The following is a 16555-nucleotide window of genomic DNA, read 5'->3' on the forward strand; positions in this document are numbered from 1 at the left end:
GGCTGAGAAAGTGTAAGTAGGGACCTCCAGCTTCAGCTTTAAGTGGAGAGTTGTACCTGATACAGAGGTGTTGCCTGTGGTTTAGGGAATGTGTTAAGCTTTTGTACGTGGGCTCCGGGAACCGTTCCTGTTCCGGTCTGTATTGTGCTAATAGTCCTTACTCCTAACGGTGTTTATCTGGTCAGGGGGAAGGAGCTGTAATTCTTTTTGATGCCTGCAGCAGAAGAAATTCACCCATATAGCCATAAGTATATTACTAACCTTAAGAAAGGCTATGTGAGGTAACTATAAGAAGTCTGTCTCAAGGAAAGGTTCCTTAGAGTTGCTCAGAAAGTAGTGCAGCTTAAGGTATTTTATACCAGCCTATAAGGCACTAGATTTAAATTGGTGTGCAGTGAAACATTTAAATATACTATAGCAAATGAAATATGGTCCAATAGGTTTTTTATGGTCCGGCTATGCTTTTTCTTTTCAATCACTAGCCTGGGGCGAACAAGTCAGCTTTAAAATGTCTATTTTAGCTATGCTTTTATCACCTCTGTCTTTTAGGAAGTTAGATTTCTTTTTTCATTTCTTCTCTTTGATAAAAAAGCTGAGATCTCTGAATGGGTTATTTATCTCTTATGTTTAATCTATTTATCTGTCAATGGACATGCTGCTTTAGAAGTGTTTTATATTACTAATTAATTTAATTTCACATACTGTACTCCATGTTAACACATTTTCTATTATACACTATAATGTGATACAGGGCCCTCCCTCAGCAACCTTACCTTAAAGCTTTAATTGCTTTCCTCTAAGCCTCAGCTCATGTTTGATTTATCTGATTTCTTTGTATAAAGACTCCTTGGCTTACAACGTGTACACAAGTCATTAAATTGGTCTTGATGTTTATCTAGCAAACTTATCAATTGGAGATAGTATACATCCCTTTATGAATTTATGACCGGGCAATAAAGAGAAGTGTCAGAAGCCCTGTTGTTTTCTCTGTTGGGTCACTCTGTTGGTTTATGTTTAGAAAGACAACATGAGCGTTTCCCCTGACTTACACAGTGAATTGAAAGATTGATGCCTGCAGTCAAAATCTGTTATGAATTTCTAGCCATGAACTGATTTTTTTTCCTTTTTTTTGAGGGGAAAAGGTGAATAGATTGGAAAGGAGGAAAGGGGTAAGGCAGCTTGAGCATGTTTGAAGGCAGCGCGGACTTCATCTAAGATACATTGTTGTTTACATAGAGGAAAAGCTGAACCGAAATGCCAGATCCCCAAGCTATGTGAAGTTCAGAGTCTGGATCCAAGTATTGCAGCTTGAATTCTCTCTGGCTCTCAAGAACCTAAATGTAGATACCACATATTAAAATGCATGAAAATGAATGATAGTAAATAATCAATGTAGAGTGGGAAATCTGGTCCTTTGATCTGTCAGGTTTCGTCACATAACACAAGCATAAGGACATATGGTATTTTAAAGTTGCATTTGAAGAGATGCCTACGCTGACTTTTATCCTTATTTACAAATAGTCGGCAATAAAGGCTGCAATCTTGCAGATAACACTGTGGATGTGCATAAGCCTTCTTGCACAGAGTTCATTTTAGGACTGAGATGCGATTAGTCGGGCTAGGAAACATTTGGAAAATGCTTGCGCACTTTTGAATGCATTAAGTGAGCCCAACATCGTAGTTCTTAAGCAAAGAATAGGTAGATGTATTTATCTTTACAGGTTTGTTTCACATCCAGAATGCTGTATTGTTCCTGTAAAACCTCTTCATTTGCTAGTTCATTGTTACATTTATTTCCCACTCATTAAAGCTCCATCCCACTTTCCTTACGTATGGATGACGTCTATTGGCTTCAGTGAGAACTAATTGCACATATGGCAAAAAGATTCAAATTAGGATTACCAATATATGACCGCATGGAAAGGGAAGCATGAAATATTCTAATTCTTTTTAGATGCAAAGTAACTTATGAACAAAACCCATTGTGGCTGATTCTCACAAGCTTAAAGCATTGTGAAAGAAAATTTAAAATGGGCAAGGCTAATTAATTTGCTAAAATCCATTGTTAATGCGGTGTTTTCAGTTCTCCTGAATGCTGCTCTCATGACATTTGGTGTCTTTCTAAAGAACCATCCCAGCTGTAAACATCTTTTTTTTTTGCTTTTCTCTGAGGATCTAAACTTCCATTTAAAGAAGAAGTAAATTCCTAGACCTCATGGTTAAATAGAACGCTTGGAAGTCAGACTTACTTGCTCCTTAGACATTAAAGGCAAATAAAAATCAACCTGTATTCTTTTTAAAGTCCGTCTCTAAAGCTTCACGATTTTAAACTTTTTTGGAACTCTGATGTTGGATTGTTTTGGATGTGGGGAGGAGTAAGAGGGCGAGAGCCTTTTGGCTTTTCAATATTTGGGATTAGCAAGGAGTGAGCGGCCGCATGGCTATTCTAAAGCCTTTTTTAAAACTGCTTCACATATACTGGAGGAGGTAGTATCAGCTGGCAAATTGCTGCTGTATGAAACAGTAATCAGAAGATGTGACAAAAGCTACGAGCTCTCTCGGCCATCTCTGGCAGGGTTTATGCTGTTGTGGGCTTATTGAAAAGCACTCCTTTAAGGCTCCGTGCAAGGAAACCGAGCTGCCGAGGACCTCATCGCACAAGCGCTTGCTCCCAGCAGTGGTGTTTGCTGTTGTGAAGGGCTCCGTTGACTTCAGCTGATCCGAGCGCCGCTCCTCGTAGAGCGAGCTTGCAGGATCGGGCCCTTGGATGATACATGTAGGACTCTGGAAGACCAGCTTTTACTGCTCATATGTTTGGCAGGCAGATTTGATAATCAGTGCTGTTCTAGAACCTTACACCATCTCAGTGAATATAAATTGATGGTGTAAAGCAAATGGGCAACTGGCAGGAAGCCAAACACGGAGGGGAGAGAAGATGGTTTATTGTTGAGGGGGCAGCCCGGTGTTCTACAGCAGAGCTTTCTGTTCACAACAGCTCTGCAGAGCTGCTGAGTTCGAGTGTGGCCTCTGAAGTGTATGAAATAATAACAGTTTTATTTCTCCTGACACAAGCACGGAAGCTGTTTGCTGCCACCTCAGAACTGTTACCCTGCAATGCAAAAGTACCAACAAGGCAGGCTGGATGCAATGTTATTATAAACAGTGCCGCAGTAAACTTCAGGAAAAGCCCATTATACGGTGATAGCCTGTTTGTCAGGAGAAAAGTTCACTAATGTATATGGAAGCAGAGCTCCTCATTCACTGATACGTCTGCATCTATTTTGTTGCACTTTTACTTTTATTTACTGTGCAGGTGCTGCTGAGAATAACCTTGGAAAACACAAAAACGCAGGAGGCCACATACTCAGCTAGTTTAAATTGGCAGAGAAATGGTGTCAGTTCAGGCAGTTGAGGTTATGGTCCATTGTTTATTATTGCTTTTTAATATTTTAGGATTTTGGGAGGGTATGGAAGGAAGAGTGTTTTCCCTGTGGTTGTTATTTTATTACGGTAAATCACTCAATGAAAGGTGCATTAAAAAAAATGAATGAATGACGGCAGGAAAAAATGGACATATGTACACGATAGAATTAAATTCTATTTTAACTCTAATTTGCGCTCATATGCAATCAATTACAGTGATATGAGCTGAGAATTTCAATGAGGCTCCAGGGAGTTTGGCACCCATTTCTTATTTTGTTTTGATGGGATTAGCACCCCTAAACCTAAAACTTCTTTGAAAATCGGCCATAACGTCAGTCCTTCCAAAGCATCCTAATTCTTTCTGTCTGTTTGTTTAATTTTTCCAGGAATTATTCTGCACTCAACAGAAATGCCTTATATAGTTGGAGAAAGTGTCACCATTCATTGATCATTCATAGATCTTAAATGCCATTCTTATAAAATTAGAGGATTTTGACGAGTCTCCCTGCGTTCTCAAAAATCTCACTGCTGACTGAGGTGTTTTTTCTTGATGCAGAAACCTACTGCTGTTTTCTGTAAGCTCATCCCTGGGTTCTGTTGTCAGCTATGCATTTTTCCTCCCACATGACCTTGGATCAGGCACTAGGTATCTCTAGGCCTCCCTTTCTCCACCCCAAAACGACTTCTTTTTTTTCTTCCTTGCTTTCTTTTTCCAGGGAGTGACGTAGTAATGTTTTCATTTCTTGTATTCCCTAACATTCATGAAGCAATTTGAGATCCCTGTCTGGAAAGTATTCTAAATACACAAAAATATTATCTGAAGTTACTGTAATTCTTCATCTTTATTTACTGGCAAGTTGCTCAAGCTAACAGATGAAAATGGCACAAGTCTTTTGTAATGCTAGAGAGCACTTTGAAACTTTTCTGCTGAATTCCAACAGAATCTGAAAATTTTAAAACCTGTAAAGGAGATCTGCCAACTTAACCACTGGGTACTATCAAAAAGTGGAGTAAAAGAAGAAATCAAGCTTGGCTGACTTTTTTTTTTTTTTAATTAATAAAAAATAAGCCAACTTGCTGGCATTTTGGTGAGGAAATCATTGTTTGTAAAAAGCAGGTATGTTATGCAAATCAAGTGATTTACTGAGACTCAGTTCTTACTTCCAATAACTAGATGAGCCAATTCAACTGTGGCTAGAAAGCCAAGAAAACAGCATATAGATTAAGATTATTCAAAACTTTTCTTCCTGCATTATTTAAAAGAGATGCAGATTGCACCATTTTAGTATTTCTTATGAGTAAAGGCCCATATCTTGCCCATTTAAGATACAGAGCTAGAAAAATAGAGCTCCAAAATGCAATAGGTATCCACATTTGACTTTGTAGCTGCTTCTTACCATGTGACAAGGTCCACGATAGCTGTCAGTAATTGCAGTTGGGACAAGTGGCCTCCTGCCTTGTCAACTTACTTTGCAGTTCCTGTAGAGGCATGTTCATCACAGAGATGGAAAACATAGGCTTTTCGAGGCTGAAAAATTAATTTTAAAAGGATTCCACTATTCCTATATGGAATGGATTGAGGCAGAAGACCAGATTGTAAGAGCTCTGTCTGCAGTTTACAGGAGAGGATATTTTTAACCTCACTCAGGTAAAAAGAAAGAAGATTAATTCTTTAAAATCTAGGTAGACTTCAGATTCTGGACTCCTTTTTTCATAAATACATTTAGAGTCATGTATAAGGTAGGACGTACAGATTCACCTGCTGTTTGTTACAGAAGCCACACATCCATTTCCAAATCTGGAGTGTGGGTAGGAATGTAATATCAAATTAATCTGTTTACAACTGAGGTTCTAATCCTTTACCGACTCCAGAATATCTGAGAGCCCTCTGGGTGTTGCATCTTCTTTGCAATGAAAAAAAAACACCTTCTCTTCTTCAGCTGTTTCACCCTGCTTGGTTTTACAGAATTCATTATTATATTGTTGCCATCTATTCTGAAAAATACAGGATAATCCCAGTTTTTGAACACCATGTCTGAATCTCAGTCTCTACTTGGGCAGGACACATGGTGTGAGAGACAGCTGCTAAAAACTGTGCAGCTATTACAGTGTGTCAGTTTATAAGCCGCGAAGTCTATGTACCAGCTCGCAGATTGTTGGTAGGAGTGTGGTACTTTGTTATAAATATATTTTATTGATTGTAAGGAGATTTTATTAAAAAGCTACCCAGAAGAAATGGGCAGTAAAAGATCAAGTAAATTACTTGGCTTTCATTTTAGGTTGCCTAATCTCTTAAGGGTTTATGGGGGCTCCACAAGCTCCCAAAACACTAACACAGTTTAATCTCATTTAGTGATAGTGGATAGTTGTGCACTGGATGTTCAGCAAAATAATGGTCTCAGAGGAGGACATCCTATATACGTGGAAAGGTCAACAGGCTCCATTAAGACCAGATCTTAAACGCATTTAGGTGCCTAAAAATACAAATAAGCGCCTTGTCAAATTTTCAAAAGTAACCAAATATGTTGCATGCCTCGCTCCCACTGAAATCAGGTTAATTAGCCACCTAACTCCTATTCTGTTTTGTCCTACTTACCTTCATCTTTAAGTGCCTAAATGTTCCTATGGTGGCACCGAATACATCTTGCTTCTTTTCAGACTAACTGCAGCTCGGGGCACCTACCACGAAACAAAACAGTACACCCTTCTGAGGAAAACACTTCAGATCAAGGCCTTCTAATGTGTAAATGTTACACATTCTTTTAACATTTTCCTAGTAAATGCTTTAAAAATGGTACAGAGCTATGGCAGGTGTTGCTGTCTACGGTTTCCTAAACACGTATGTACCGGGTTGTGTGCGTTTATGTGTGTTTTCATGCTTTTTCCTTTTTAAGCCTGTGGAAATCAGCCCGTTGTGATCAGTGGTAGTGGTAGGCAGAACATCAACACATAGCATGTACTATTACACCTAATACTACTGGCAAGTGGTAGAAATAAAAAGAGAAATGGGGGAAAAAAAATGCAAGAAGAGCCAGACAACTGAGATTATAAACTACCTGCCTTTATTTCCAAAGGCCTTTTCTCTGGCTTATGTATAAATTCATTTAAACTCTACAGAGGAACTCTGAAAGAAACTAGAGGTGCCCAGGTGGCGGTCAGACCCCGGTGTGATTTGACAACCCTTATTTCCCCTGCGTTCCCACCCCAGCCCTGCTGAGAGCCAGCCACCCAGTCCCTCCAGCCCTATGGCTTCCCAGCACCCACACCTCCTGCTCTAGAGCCCTTGCCTGCTTCCCAGCCACCCTTTACTAATGACTTCCCCAGATTCACTTTCCTGGTCCAAGTTGTCTCCCTGAGGTTGAGCTAAACCCTTTTCCAAAATAAACCCTATGCCTTGCAGCGTCAGCATCTCCATTTCTTCTGACCCCAAATGCACCTTGCAGAGCTACTGCCTTTTCCATGTGGTTGCCCTCCATCCCCACATACCTGAGATGCTCTTCAGAAGCTGGTTAGATTTAAAAGTGATGATAATCATAACACATTAAATGAGAAGCACAAGCACTAATAAATGCTTTTGAATCAGACATAATGTTTTCTCAGATGTTTTATTCCTTTTAGACCCATGTTCTACTGCCCCTTGTCCAAGAAGACCACTTAAATTCAGTACCCTCCCCCTCCCTAAACCTTAAAACCTCATCACTTCTGCTCTAAACCTCTTAACGGTGACCACTGGCTTGATACTGCGATATTGGCTGCTAATGTTTCCTTCTTACCTCCTATCACCTGTGAAAAACTCTTGTCTCCTTAAAGAGACAAGGCTCCAGGTCTTGCTTCTGTCAGGAAATTCAAAACCCTGGTCACAAGTTGCCGGTGTGCAAAAAACCAGAGGCAGAAATGAGGACTTTCCAGGAAGAAGATAGTATATAGTCTTCTCTTCTGGCTCCACTGGAACAAAAGTAAAATAATTTCTACGTATACTTTGGAAAGTGGATTTCCTCTGAAGAACTAAGCTGCCGTTTCCCTTTGCAGATTTTTTGAAATGTTTGTAAATCTATGTAAATTCATGCCTTAGAGTTCATCTTTGAGGTTTTGAGTTCAGACAAGGTGAGACAGCCTGAACCACAGCAGTTTCACCTAGCTGCCACATGAAAACATAAGTTGCAGCACTGCACCCAGAAGTCTTGCAACGTTTGCCAAAACTTGAATGAACTCTTCAGCAAACCTGGTCTTAACTATGAATGGTTCAGGGTTTTGTTATTAACGTGGTGTCTTTGTACTACAAAAGTTGTGGCAGCCATTGCCTTTGCTTTGCAAATTTAGTGTATATATATATATATATGCCTATATGTAAAAATAAAACCATCTAAGTACAAATTAAGCTATGTGTACTAAAAATTAAAACATAATCCCTTATTTTGTGATGACTAGGTTTTTTTTTCCCTTTAGTAGGTCATGAATATTTTCTGGCAAGATATGTCACTAGCTTATAACTTCATTAAGCTGCAGACCATACCTTACCCTTTCACTAGATCCCTGAAAAGAACTTTTGTGTGTGCCAAACAGATATCCACTTGGTCTGTGGCTCTTGAAAGGTAAATTGCCAAGTTCCAGCAAGCAAATTAAGAGGTGCAATGAGAGCTAGCTGTTGCATTCTATCAAATCCTGCTACTGAATGTGTTGAAAAGCTTGCCCAGAGCCATGGCCTCACATATTTATGGTATGAATGGGAGACTCTTGGAGCTATGTATTGCCATAGTTCCCATTTCTTTTGTAATAAACTAGCTCAGCAGATGTAGCTTAGGTAAAAAGGAAATTCAAAGTCTCCTACTTAGAGAATAACCAAAACAAAGTTCTCTCTCTGGTCCTCTGTCTATGAGCCAGACTCAGAGCCAGACCTTACTTACACTGATTAGTGTTTTATTCTGCGCGCAACCCAACGAAATTCAAAGGGTTCTTACACGGAAGAACGTGCTGCTCAATAGCACTGTGTAAGTATTACTGCCAGGATATGGCACGAAATATGTTAAAAAAATCTTTCAGGTAGAAACTTTCAGTTTCTAACAAAATGCAGATTAAATCATAGCATTAGTTTTCAACAGCAGTTGCACCGTTCTCTTGGTTTGTAAGTTCTGATGGTGAAGAAATCAGTTCTGGGTAGCTTAGCTTTTCCTTAAGGATAGATGTATCGCAGTGTTTGCAGCATCAGCCCCTAATTCACATCAAATGCAGAGTAGATTTTAATCTCCATACTTGTGACTTGACTTGTGCCTATAGTCTACAGGCCTCAAAGTATTTAGCGTAACATTTGTGATATGATTAGCCTTCCTTACTCCACCTGTGTGTTAAAGTAAGAAATATAAGATGCGCTATTGAACTTTGTTCATTTTATTTAGCCTGGTGGATGCGCAATAGCTCTGAATTAAAGCAGAAGCAAAAGATGAGCCTGAGATCCACAGAGTAGCAGAAACCAAAGAATCAGGGATTAAACGAAAGGTGATGGTGAGGGAGATAATGACAGACACTTTTGTGCCTGTAGATACTTTCGCTCCTGTGTTATACCCAGATGTTTCAGAAAACATCAGTTACATCTTTTTCTGCACCATTTTTTTCACAATTTGCATAACGGCATCTGCATCTCAAGAAAAATAGCTTTCTATATTAATCGGTAAAGGCTAATAAATTTACAGTCCAGCTCCCATTGAAGTCCACAGAGAACTTCTCTTGCTTTTGTGGGGTAGTAGGTTGGCCCTTTAGCATACCTTTCATGCCTAACAGTGCATGAATCTTTTGTATTTCTAGCTTTATCTGATATTGTTGCCTAACTCAATTACATATGAAAGCAAGAAGAGTCTCCTCACTAGTCAGCTTAACCCACCACTTGTTGTTACTTGTTTATGAGACGTTTTTCTACTTTATAGTCTTTAATCTGAAATTATATCAAGTGCTGTAATAAAACTGAAAGAGATAATATCTATGGCATTTCCATTCCTCTGCTCCCATGATAACATTATTTAACAACACTAGCAAGTTAATTAAGAAAGACCTTGCTGTCATAAATCCATGTTGCCTTCCTCATTAAATTGGGCTTTTCAATGTATTGCTGAAGTTCAGAAAACTGTCTGGACATTCAGCAATGGATACTTCACTAAACAGTCCACAATATGTTATGTACTCTTTTACAGGATAGAGAAGTATTTAACACTTGTACTTCTGGACTTTCACATGTTTACAACTGATTCATTTTGAATCTTCCTTTCCTTTTAAATAATTAAGAAAATATTGCTTGGGAATTTCTTGGGTATAATGTTTCTTGGGTATTTAAGATATCTAATATTTTCACAGCCATATTTGTTCTCGTCTACATGTTATCTAATCCCTTTTCTATGTTTCCTTCAATCTTTGATTTATGCAGTTCTCTATCCCAGCTAACGGTAGCCAGCTACTGAATGAATACACTAGTTCCTTGTCTATTATCGTTCATAGTGGACATTTTTTCCCCTATCAATTGTAAGTCCTGTCTACAGAGAAAAAAAAAAAGAAACTGAGCTTTATCTTTATGGCTTTGTGAATCCTGTATTCTTTCATGATGCATTTGTAAACTATTTTCTGTAAAAATTTGGTTTAGGGCAATCAAAAAAGAACCAGCTCCGGTAGGTTAGATAGAGGTTCAAATTCAATTAAATCAGCCCTGTAGGAACTGATTCCCTGGGTGTATTGCAAGGCAAGGCACCGGGATTGTTTGGGGCCAGATTTGTGAAAATCCTTATGTGGTCCTGAACTTTTCAAACACACAATCTGAGGTTCTTCATCTTACTGAATCTTGAAAAAAATATTAGTGAGATGGCTGCACCTTCAAAGACAGCTATAGCTGTACTGTGTGGGTACCACTGTTTCATATTTAATGTTGGTTCCCTTCCTAAACGAGTCCATATGACTCACAAATTCCTACTCCAAATTGGAAAGGCTAAGTAAAAAGATCTGACATGAAGGGATCATCTGCCTCAGTCATAGCCACTAATCTAGGTAAGCCTGAAAAAACATTGTGGAGACAAATACATTCAAAATTTGATAACTGTCTCATACCTGGATCTGATATTTGCAACAACCCTTTTTTTTGGAGTATCTTACCTCAAAACCAGTGGCTGAATAGGGTAAAGAATGGATATTTACCTCCAAATCGTGCTGGTGGGGCTGATCTGTAGCATAAAGAGTTTTTATAAGCTTGCCAACAGGTAAAGCTCCACATTTTGGAGAAGGAAAAATCTAGGGCTCACCAGACGGTTCCATTCTATTACCCCATTAAGAGGGACCCAGCTCTGCATCTTGATGTTAACGAAAGGGACACTATTTTTAGTAGCGCTGATTATTTTCTTCATTAAGTAAGGTGTTCTCACCCGCCATCTTTGCTCCAGCTCTCTCTTAAGGGATTAACGAAGCAGAACTTGATGAGACACTTCATTCTAAATAAGAGAGAGGACTATTAAAAAGTATTATTTCTGTCTTACGCTTTAATTCTGTTCATCACTTTAGGACCTTCTCAATATGATTTTTACTTCAACGTTTACAGTAAATTTTTTTTGCCTTCATTACTTCTGAGACTACTTTACCATACTGATTGGTTAGTGGTTTGAAAGACTCTCTCTGTGTTGGCTTCAGCACAGGTTTTGGTCTACAACTAGTGTCTTTAATTTTAGTCCCTGTTGGGGTATATCAATTTGTTCTACAGATGCATTCCGTGTTGTCTTTTCAGTCTTTTCCTACAATAGTTGTAAAATATTACAGAAAACTCTTCAATATTTGTCTGTAATACAGATTTTGTATTTCAGAAGATTAAACTAACATTTCCGTATGTTTACTCAAAGGTTAAGTTTCTTAAATTAGGCTCCAAATCAAATTCTAAAGAAGATAATGGCAAAACTCTCACTGGCTCAATGGAAGTAGGATTTTATATCCAACCATCTAGGAGATATCATATAATATCTAGGAGAAGAAAATCTCTGTAATACTGTTTGGTTTTATTACTAGTCATTGTGCTTTATGCCTGGAGACTGACCTGAAAACCATCTTTCCAATATCACCGTTCCTCTCTCCAGTACTTCCTCGTTATCTAAAACGCATTTTTAAAATCTTTTCTATCATTTCATCTTTTCCATAGCTACCAAAGTTACCTCTTTTTAATCTACGGGCAAAATCTAAGTCTAACTTTGAATGCCTCTCTCTTCTGTAAGTCATTCTGTCACACAAATGTAACAGAACTATTTCTGGTTATGTCAGCTCACTTTATACTCCTCTGAGTATAGCAACCTTAATATTTTCCTATAAAGCACTAATTGCTGCATTTTTTTATTGTTATTATTAGTTGCTAGCCACAAAGTACACCATTAAGTTTCCTACTATCCCTGTCAGATATTCCTTTGTTTTCTCTATAGATTCTTTTCTACATTCCTTATGTCAGACCACCCCATTATTTATCCGACTTTCAGGGAAATCACTACCCGAAAATTCTGAAAAAGTGTCCGTTTATTCTTATGTATCAAACCTCTGAAATTTTTGTTCAAACCTCTGAAAATTTGTTGGAAATGGAGACAACAGTAATATATTAACATTTTCATCAGAAACTCCAGTTCTTCCCAGAAAATAGAGCCAAATTGTATCTGATGAGTGATAATCCTCATTGTCACCCTTCTTGTCCATGTGAATACTCACCATATTCAAAACCACTGTTCAGACTACTCATCATCCTTTCAATTTACTTGAAGGAAAATATTCTGGGGAAAAATTTTGTACAAAAGCTTACAAAACGTTTTCTTCTCACAGCACTGGAGAATACAGTTCTCTGTCATTGTTCTGTTCCCAATGCAGTGGAAATTTTTTTACCACAACACTGCATGTTATTACTTTATTAAGCATCCTTCTTCCCTTCCTTAGAACATCTATTTTTTTTCCTGTAAATGTGCTTCACGAGCTTTCATTCTGCAATCCACACAGCTGGTCATCTTTCTTTTTTGTTGTGTCTAAAAGCAGCCATATGTCCTCAGCAACCCTCTCATGTATATTGAACTTCCTTAGCACATCATCTTGTCTCTTTGAATGTGTTACCTGATGTCTTTCAAGTGGCAAAATACAGAAAAGTGGGTCCTCCTGGTCTTTTGTTCATCAGACCAGCAAGAGTTAGAAATGTGGTAGAGATGGGGTGTCTAGGCCCTTGGACCATATCTATTCTAGTTTTGCTTTTCAGTTTCTCCTTGCTTCAGCTTGACTAGCAGAATATGGTTCAAATATGCTCTACGCTATCCAGGAGTAGGTTTGGCTGTCCTTCATTGATAGGGAAACCCCAGGGCTACTGAGTGCTGGTGTGTTTGGTGCTAGATCATCCACGGCAACTCCGATTCTCCAGCTCAGCATGTCTGCCCAGGCGCTTTATTTTGTGCTCACCATTTTTGATATGGGTGGTCTTCTCTAGGAATTAACAGAGACATAATACCAGTCTTACTGCTCAAAAGGTTAGCATCAGTGCTTGAGAACTACTGCAATGTGTCTGGCAGGATGTATGTGCATCACAGGGAAGGATATTCATTCTAGGAGAGCTAGACCGAACAGGTAAGCTTTAATGAAAGTATGAAAAGCTTTTGGTTCAAGAGATACCCCATGTCTTTTCTGAAAACATGCTTGGTAATCTTGGTTCTGCGGTTCTGTATGTGAAGGTCCTTCTTCTCCTTCACCCTTTAGGGTGGTATTCTATAGCTAAGAGATCGAAAAGCTTGCGATGTGATGAGACGGGTGACATCGTAGGTAGCTAGGACCACGACTTAAACGGAGACCCTACCAACGCATAGTCTGTCAGGGAAATATGCTCATAGCACTTTCTGTTGCTGTTGAATTTTGAAACTTCTGGAATGTAAGTGGTTTCTCTCCTTCCTAAATGCGTTGCAGTCATCACATAGAATCAGAAGGGCATCCATTTTGGAGCTTAGTTCTGTGTCTGAAGCATGGCCTTATCGGCTGTAGATAGGGAACTAAGTGTTTTGTGGCACTTGTATTTGACCATCCAGTAGCACCGAAGAGTTCATGAGATACCCATGGTTACCTTGGCAATAAAGTGATGAGATATGCTCAGTAGAATGGGAATTTTTAGAGGTGGTGAGATTTTCAAAGCTTTTTCCTTTTTTATGAATGTTAACTCATTTGTTACTGAGATTCGTGTTTAAACAGACAGTTAAGGAATGCTTTTAATAGGCTGAGAAAAGTTAAAGGATGTCAGTGTATTCTTTAATCCTGCCATTAGTAACAATCCATAACATTTTGTATTCATTGTGCTTTTTAGGGGTGAATAATTTAGATTCTTTCACCTCCTGATCAGAAACTCCCGTCTGTGTTCCCCCCTTTGAATTCAACTTTCTAAATAAGAAAATAAACTAATCTTATATGAAATTTTATAACCTCTACCTCAGTCTGAGTAAAATTATTACCTATATATACATAAACTCCCAAGTCTAAAACCAAATCCAACTACGCTGATCATAGATGGCACTTAAACATCGCTGTTTGTTATAATTTGATTTACTGGAAAAAAAAATCTACAACATTTATACAGGAAAAATACTTTAAAATCACATGGGACAACACTGAAGAGCCATCATTAAAGAGCTTAAAAATCCTGCCTTCACGTTTGTGATGCATTTGGCATGAAATCACGATCCTTGGATGCTCGGAGAAAAAGGAGCTCCGCTGTACCCTTCTCCCGTATATGCCTGTGTATTTAAGGCTGTGATGACACTAGCCTGCAAGAGAGTCGGAGAGCACAGAAAGCTGTGACCTGTACCTTTAATTCATTTCAGCTAGTTCCATGCTGACGAAGCGACCTATCGTCATTGCTCCCATACTGGAGCATATATTCCTACGAGAAAGTTTAGCCACTGCAGGGGTGACTGGGCTAACATCGCCTGGCATCCAGCAGTGTACAGACTAAACTATAGTTTTTAGTTAGAGAATATGGAAACTGACAACAAATTATTACTTGCGGTCTTTTTCCAGTTTTCAAGTGCAAACATACCAAAGTTTATTTTAAAACTGAACCAGTCAGACATTTAGTAATATAGATCAAAGAAGAAACTAAGGCCTCCCATGCTTATTATTTCAATATGATGTCTGTTCTAATAAAGTGTAAGAATGCCTGTGATAGACTAACTAGTAGGAATTTTCTGGTTCTGTAGTTTAGCCTTAAATATATACATATATTTGTAAATTAATCAGAAACATATTGTCGTGGTTTCAGTTCCTCGGAAAGCTGATTGTTTTCAATCCTTTCTTTAATCTTAGAAATATGGTGGCAGTCTGCCAGCACACTTTCAGATAAACAGTCCACTTCACATTTAAAAGCTGAAGAATCGCTGATGTTGAAGGGGGGGGGGAAATCAACAGAAAACAACACCAGTTCTCTCTCTTCCCCAAAATGTAGAACATTATTTAAATAAGTTAGAGTTGTTGTGCTATTGTCCCTCACTCTTAATTAGAAATAATAAAAGCCATCTGTGCAAGGTGAATTTTGATAAGATCTCAGCTTTTAAGTGTTTGTTGATCTTGTGTGTACCAATTTTCAAATGTTTTAATAGCTCCAGGATGGCTATCACACTGAGTAGGCTCACTGATTTCCATCACGCTCTGTGCTGTTGAACGCAATTCGCTTTATGCGTGGTTATATTTCGACTGAAATTTTAAAAACATACTATTCCTCGCAGTACGATAAGTATTTAACCGGATGGAACTGTTTCCATTTGGAGGAGGTGTGGTTTTGGTTTTTTTTCGTAACACCAGCTCCTCGCAGTTTGGGATTAAACACAATTAAAGTGAGGAGTTGTTTTACATGAATTGCATACTGGACAGCATTTCTATGGCTGCTTTCCAACGGCAGGATTTTCTACAGTCTCATTTTACCCGTTTTGGGGGGCCCACATTCAAGATAAAAAACCTGCCCCCCAAACCAAAAGGGGAACGCTCAGAAGTGATTGTCTCGGAGCCTGGAAATGGAAGACAGGATTTCTTTTCTTTCAACCTGTGTTTTCAGTCAATTAAAATTTGTACTCGGGGCTTTTCGGTTTGAAGCCACCCCTGTGTCTGTGATGAGCAATCCTTCTTGTTTGTGCAGTCATTCATTATCTCCATTACCAAGAGGAGAATAGAGGACAATTACATTGTTTGGACGAATCAGAGTGTTAGGAGGAGTATTTATCATGGTGGCAGAGTGCAGCACCTGACAGCGCACGATTGATGGCCAGGAATGAGTGTGAGTGGCCAAAGCAGCCTCATATGATGCAAATTACTGACTGTGGATTCCAATTTATCCTGTTCATTTTTCTTGCCTTTGCTGAAGACTATTAGTGGTTTTTGAAGCAGTGAAGGGGTCATTACTAATGTGGGCTAGAAGCAGGAGGGGGAAGGAGGGGAAAAGCCTTCTGTAATTACACAGCCTTCAAGAAAAGGCTGCGGGCCTAGCCAAAAAAGTGTCAACACTTAGCAATCAGAAAAATTTATTTTCATTTTATCCTTAACCCATATTAACTCAACATTATCATCTTTCTTTGTTAATATTTGCAGAATATTAAAAGCTTGACTTCTATATTAATACAGATCTCTTTAACCCTTTTTGCTGTGATGTTGCTTTGCTAAATGCCAATTTGTCAATGGCATTAAACAGTGCTTGCTTTTAAAAGTGTAGATAATGGAAAATTAAATATTCAGCCTTCTTAAAAAACTAATTCCAGATGACTGATTATTTGTGTCTTTTACAGAATAGTAGGTAAGGTATTGGAAACACATGAGAAAAAATGTATTGAAGTAGAGGTATGAGAGGTTTCTGCATTACAATGTAATGCCAGTGCAAGAGAAAAACAGTTTGATTTGAGGTGTTTAGGTGTTGTGATCTGTCAGCAGCATCAAAAAACCCTGAAAGTTTCATTTTGCTGTATAATGAATGATGTGCATTTAAAGCATATGCATATTTAATTTAATGCCTATTCAAACCCTACTTAGGCAGCTCTCTGGGGGTTATATGTAAATTAATGATCTCCAAAAGCCTCTCCTGCCTATCACGATTGAGCATATTGATTATGTGCACAGTAGGCGTATAGGGTTT

At 38.6% G+C, this 16555-nt stretch overlaps 1 protein-coding gene across 5 annotated transcripts in view; it reads left to right on the forward strand.

Moving 5' to 3' along the window:
* The window catches only part of MEIS2 (Meis homeobox 2), a 175132-nt gene that overhangs the window by 94249 nt on the left and 64328 nt on the right, over nucleotides 1–16555 (forward strand). The window lies entirely within an intron of this gene.

Source organism: Phalacrocorax carbo, chromosome 9 (genome assembly GCF_963921805.1).
Source record: "Phalacrocorax carbo chromosome 9, bPhaCar2.1, whole genome shotgun sequence".
In the NCBI taxonomy this organism is placed as follows: domain Eukaryota; kingdom Metazoa; phylum Chordata; class Aves; order Suliformes; family Phalacrocoracidae; genus Phalacrocorax; species Phalacrocorax carbo.